Source organism: Triticum aestivum, chromosome 2D (genome assembly GCF_018294505.1).
Source record: "Triticum aestivum cultivar Chinese Spring chromosome 2D, IWGSC CS RefSeq v2.1, whole genome shotgun sequence".
NCBI lineage: Eukaryota > Viridiplantae > Streptophyta > Magnoliopsida > Poales > Poaceae > Triticum > Triticum aestivum.
In genome coordinates, this window is record NC_057799.1 from 409422746 (window position 1) to 409429192 (window position 6447).

At 42.6% G+C, this 6447-nt stretch overlaps 1 pseudogene; it reads left to right on the forward strand.

Annotated features, from left to right (window-relative positions):
* The first annotated feature begins 775 nt into the window (after positions 1–775).
* Positions 776–6245, forward strand: LOC123053477 (uncharacterized; annotated as a pseudogene).
* Positions 6246–6447: the final 202 nt, after the last annotated feature.

The window sequence follows — 6447 nt, forward strand, 5'->3', positions numbered from 1 at the left end:
ACAACAATGATGACCCTCGGCAGTGGCTGTTCGCCCTCAATGATGCACTAAACGCGCAACAATTCATGTTGTTGGCAGTTACACTATGGGCGATCTGGAGTGCTAAAGGGAAGGAGGTCTATGAGGATATTCACCAATCTCCTATGACTACACATCTATTCATCCAGCGATATATTTCAGAGTTTCAGACCCAGACTAGGGTTTCTCCCGTGAGAACGTCCGGCCAGGTGAATCAGAGACCGAAGCATTGGCTCAAACAGCCGCACAATATGTCAAAGCTTAATGTTGATGCAGCAGTTGCAGAGAGACACGGTGTGGGAACAATTGCAGCTATAGCAAGAGATGAATTTGGAGCGTTCTTGGGGGCCTCAACGTTGGGATTCACATCGATTACCAACCCTACCACCCTAGAAGCTTTGGCAGTAAGGGAGGCACTAGCTTTGTCGGAAGATCTCCAACTACTGTCAATCCATGTTGCCTCCGATTGCAAGGAGGTGATAGACAGCATTAAGGAGAAGAACCGAGCGGAATACGGCGCGATTGTGTATGAAATCATAGCCTACTCTAGCAGTTTTATTTCTTGTAATTTCGTTCATGAGTTTAGGAGCTCCAATGTGGAGGCTCACAATTTAGCAAAGCATGCTTTAAAACTCGGGGTCGGCCGCCGTGTATGGTTAGATCACCCTGAAAACCTCTCTTTCGTCCCGGCTCAACGGGTGACGACGTAATAAAGCTTTGCGAATTGTCTAAAAAAAAACCAAACACACCTCCGACCACTCGCTCCCTCAAAACCCTTCCCTGCCGCGCCGCCGCATAAACCCCTCTTCTCCCTCCCCACCCGCCGCCGCCGCCGCGACGACCATCCGCCCAGCGCGGCCATGGCGCCGGCCCTCGCCCCGATTCGCGACCTCCTCACCTCCTTCAGCCCCTCCTCCGACTTCCTCGCCCTCTCGTCCGGCGACGGCCGCATCAAGGTGCGGAATCAAACGCCGCCCATCCACGCCGGAGCGGCTGGAGTTGCCGCTTCCTCTGTTAACCCGACGGTTTGCCTCTGTCGCAGGTATGGGACGCCGTGCGCGGCCACTTGCAGACGGAGTTCGCCGACATCCCCGCGGTGGAGGTCGGGGCGCTCCCCGAGACGAAGCGCGGCCACCTCGCCCTCGACTACACCTGCATGAAGTGGGTACAACTCTCCACCAAGGTGAGGAATCACTCCCATTTTTCGAGCTGTTGCTGTCTGGCGCTGTGCCATGTGTTCGTGTGCTGTGCGTCATTGGTCGTGTTTTTGCCTAGCAGAAGAAGCGAAAGGCTGGGAGTTCGCTGCTCGTGCTTGGGACGGGCAGTGGGGATGTCCTTGCGCTCGACGTTGCTGCGGGCCATTGGAAGTGGAGGATCAGCGACTGTCATCCTGGGTATGGCTGGTGGTTCAGTGCATTTGTGTCATGCTGGGAGGGGAACCTCGTTGTTCATTTGTGGAAACCGCATTTTCTTAGTACGAAATGTTCATAATACCATGCCAATTACGAAATTCCTTTTGACGCATTGTTTAAGCACATATCCGCAGCTGTAATCTTGGCTTTGTTTGCTATTTCCTGTTGGGGTTAATCTCTGCAGAGCTTAGGCTCAGATGTGTTCACTTATGTCGGTGTGTGTTTCGTATTTGTTCAGGGGTGTGACAGCAGTGGCATACTCGAGACATGGGCGGAGTGTGTAACTGTGTATACAGCAGGCGCTGATGGCATGGTCTGTAAGATTGATGTCTCAGATGGATCTGTTGCAGGGAAATTCAAATCTTCCTCCAAGGCAATATCTGCGTTGGCAGTTTCATCAGGTATCTCTTCTTGATTTATATCTATTTTCAGTGTTTCACTACTCTCTATGTTGCTAAATCATCCATGTCTTGCTTTTTCATCTGCACCATGGATGTTTTTGCATCTGTCTTATGATTTCTCCTTCAGACATAGTTTAACTACTCTGACTTACCCTTACAACAGTAAATAGTTGATGATCTACCAGACACATGGATCCATTTAAAGAAAATCCCACTGTCCTGAAAAATGCCGCTTTTACTTGTTTATAATCCTTTTTTTGTGAAATCTGAACTTTATCTATCTGTTTATATGATATATGCGCAAATGTATGCTATTGTTAACATTATATGTATCCTTTGAGCTAAGGGCCTTTTAGTATATAATATCTGTCTGTATGTGTATTAATCTTATGCTGCAATGAGGCATGCATGCCCATTTTGTTTTGCTTGTATCTGCTCTCCTTCATACCAATCATTTCCACCCCAGTTCAAAGAAATGAAATGCACATTGTATTTGATCTTATCAGATGGAACAGTTTTGGCAACAGCAGCTGGTCAGTTGAGGACCTTTGACGCTTCTGACAACAAAAAAATTCAAAAATTCTCTGGGCATCCGGTGAGTTTGTCTTGTATGCCCTCCTGTACTGTGATCCTCTTCTGAATTTGTTATCTTTTCAATTGTATTGCTTTTTCTAAGTGCACACCTGTTGCTATTGACTACATGAACATTTAGGTGTCTGTGAGAAACATGATTTTTAGTAACAATGGCAAATATGTTCTGTCATCTGGAGTTGGGGAACGCTATGTTGCCATTTGGAAGTTGGGCAGTGGTAAAAGTCAGAGTTCAAGCTGTATACTCTCTATGGAACACCCAGCAATCTTTGTGGACTGCATGTGTTCAGGTACTAATGCTACTGAAGGAGAAATAGATGTGTTGGCTATCTCTGAGGTTGGTATCTGCTATTTCTGGTCTGGGAATAACATGGATGACTTGCGCAATAAGAAGCCTACTAAGATTGCCTTGTCCGAGTCCTCCCTTTCAAGAACGAATCAGGATTTCACGATATTTGCCGCAAAACTTCAAGGAATAGATGGACCTAATTCGGCTCATGTCCTTCTGGCATATGGATCCGTGGTGAAACCATCTTTCGATAAGCTGCTGGTTTGTTATGGTAAGGATGTTAATTTGGGTGTATCTGAAGATGGAGTTCTCTTACCTACAGTTCAACCCACCATGCACCAGAAAGGTCAATCTGCTAAAACAAAAGGTATGCTAATGCTCATCAGTTATGGTGGTAATTCACCTTATGTGTTATTTATTTATATGAATATCCGAATGGGTCAACCATTCAAACCCTGTTTACAAATGGGGATTTTGGTAGGAGCTTTATTGTTACCGCCTTCATTTGAGAAGGTTATTATTAATGGCGAATCTTGGGCTGAACTTTGTCTGTTTTTTTGTAGTAACTATCACTGCTCTAGACCGTGCGAATGCGGAAGATGCCATTCTTCCTCTTCCGAAGCTTCATACACAAGAAAAGAAAATGAAACATGGTGTAACAAAACCGAGTGGCGTCAAACTTGCGATTGATAGTGACCTTGGTACCACTTCAAGGTTGACTGAGAAAAGAGGTAAATTATCTCTTGCCATGTCTTCTCCTCTTCTGCAAGTGATGAAGCACAACCAACAGTTGGAGTCTACATAAACTATGAACTGCAGGGGCATAACCTTGTTGTGTTCTCCACGTGGGACGATGTAGCAACTAATTCTGTGACAACTTGAGTAATGTATTGCTATTTATTAGCATATTCAAATTTTATACTACTTTTTTGTAGGGAGAACCAGGATGTGCCTGTTATATTTATTATTCCGAATCATTTATTTTCAGAATGTTCTAGTATACAGCTTGGTCACATCACTAAAATACCATTTTCCTTATTTAGTTCCGGTGCAAAGAATTGAAAACGACAGCATATGCATTGAAGATCTGATGAGGAAATATGGCGTCATTGATCAGAGTCTCGTCGGCCATCCTGACATGGCCACTAAAATCTTATCAGATATGTTTAGTAGCAGTGGCATAACAATTGACGCTAATTTACCCAGCAAGAAGGTTTGTGGTAACTCAGTTTCAGCTTAAAGTTCTATCACTATTTGCATCTTTACTATGTACGTGTAGCTATCGAAGTTAATTCGTTGATGTGAAGGGGTACAATTTTGATGTTGTGTTCTGTTGTTCAATAGATTCGAGCACATCTAAGATCTTTAAAGCCTGGAGATGCTTGCAAGCTTCTAGAGAATTTAGTATGTGCATGGAGATCAAGGTGCTCTGCATCCATGTCTTTCTCCACTGCACATTTTCACCACCGTTTATTCTGTGTTGGTTGCTGATATGTATCTCTCGACAGATCTGGTAGCGCTGAGCTTGTTTTGCGTTGGATATACTGCTTACTAGTAATTCATGGTCGTTTTATCCCCTCGGAGAAATCAAGAAAACTAATTAGCGACCTGGAGAAGGTACTATTTCTTCTTACCACTTAGCAGTACTAGTTGGAGCTTGTTGCATTGCATAACTTGCATATATATATATATATATATATATATATATATATATATATATAATGTCTGTTTGTTTCTCCCATGAGCTTTGTAGATCATTCGAGACATACCCCCTCCAATAGGAGGGGTGACATTGTCTAGATTTGTAGTTTAGGTATGTGAAAATCATATGTGTTTTGTTTCATTTTTCTTGATATAAGACTTCTTGAGTTTCCGAATAGATGATAACAAACTATTGTGGTTAAATTGGCATCTTAATGAGTTGCAAAGGTTCATGTACTTATGTGTACTGTATTATGGAGTACTACTAGTATTGTTCTTGTTATGGAGAAGGGTTGTGCTATAGCGACTGACATGTTTGGTACTCCCTCCGTCCGGAAATACTTGTCACCAAAATGGATAAAAGGCGATGTATCTAGACGTATTTTAGTTCTAGATACATCCTTTTTTGTTCATTTTGATGACAGTATTTTCGGACGGAGGGAGTATTAGATAATGCACAACGCATGTATGCACTGGCCACTGCACCATGTTCAGAATGTTCGTGATGTAACTGTTATTGTAGTTTCCTGGCAACCTCGACATGTTTGGTACTCCCTCCGTCCGGAAATACTTGTCACCAAAATGGATAAAAGGCGATGTATCTAGACGTATTTTAGTTCTAGATACATCCTTTTTTGTTCATTTTGATGACAGTATTTTCGGATGGAGGGAGTATTAGATAATGCACAACGCATGTATGCACTGGCCACTGCACCATGTTCAGAATGTTCGTGATGTAACTGTTATTGTAGTTTCCTGGCAACCTCTTTGAGAAAGATGTATCAATGGTGGCGAGAACTCACCTGCTGCAATTGAACACACTGTGCACATTCAAATTGGCCTACAGGAAACCTCTATTAGTGAAAAAGCCCACATGCAAACTCTCGATTGTAACCTTCTATAGTCAGTGTGAAGAGCAGTCTGGAAGGTGAAACACATTATTGTGCTGATGATATTTGCCCCTACACTTGTATAGCTTAGATCTCGAATTTTCATGTCATCTTTGCAAGATGGATTTTCATTTAGGATCTCAAGTTGTATCTGTAGTAGTGTAGTTGGCAGTGACAAGTTATACTTCGGCTTCACATTGAGCAGATGATTGTAGAGTTAAAGATAAATCTGGGAGATGGTAGTTAAACTAGTAAATACTGCTGCCATGTGTTTTTGCTTCCTACTCTATTTGGGAGAGAAATGCAACATCAGTGCCTTACCTTATTTGGATCACATGATTAATTTGAATAAGCTACCAACCAATGTGGTTAAAGTTGATATGCCAACTACGAGACAGTCTTTGTCTGCTGGATGTTTGGCCATGAATTGGCATGCCACTAATCTAAGCAAAACTGATCTTTCTTTTGCAGATGTGTGCAGAAAGATACACAGCAACTGAAGATTTACTGAAGCTTTCTGGTCGTCTTCGGCTGATAATGGCACAGGTTTTCATCCATTTACAAGGCTGAAAATAAGTTAATAGTTAGTCCTACTGCTACAGTTATCAATTATTAAGTTATTATGTGTTTCACTTTCCTTAGGTTGACAAGGATGTGAAAGATGTATCGGCGAAGGCCGCAGTCCAATCTGATGAAGATGAAGAAGATCAAATTGATGAAATGGTGTATGGTGAAGACGTGGATTTGTCTGAAAATAGTGACGATGATGCTGAGTAGAATCGCCGCATTGTTGGCATGTCTCCAAGAGACTTTTTGACTTTGTGTACGGTCAAGATGTATTTTTCAAGCTTAGAGCCCATAGTCGAGTTTGTAAAACCGCGCAACGACGGAAGGTTGCACTAATTTTGACAACAGGAGGTAATATTTGAAGGGCATTTTTGTATGGAAACTTATCCTATCTATGCATCCGAGAGACTTTGCGCATCCATCCATCTGAATTGCAGGAGCAACATCGAAACAGTGATTAATTTGCAGTTTTTTTTGCGATGAGTAACATCATCGGGAGTCATAGAACTTGCACTTGATGTTTAGTTTGGTGCTAAAATTTTAAAAATACGGATTTGTGGTCATCCAACTTGTGTTCT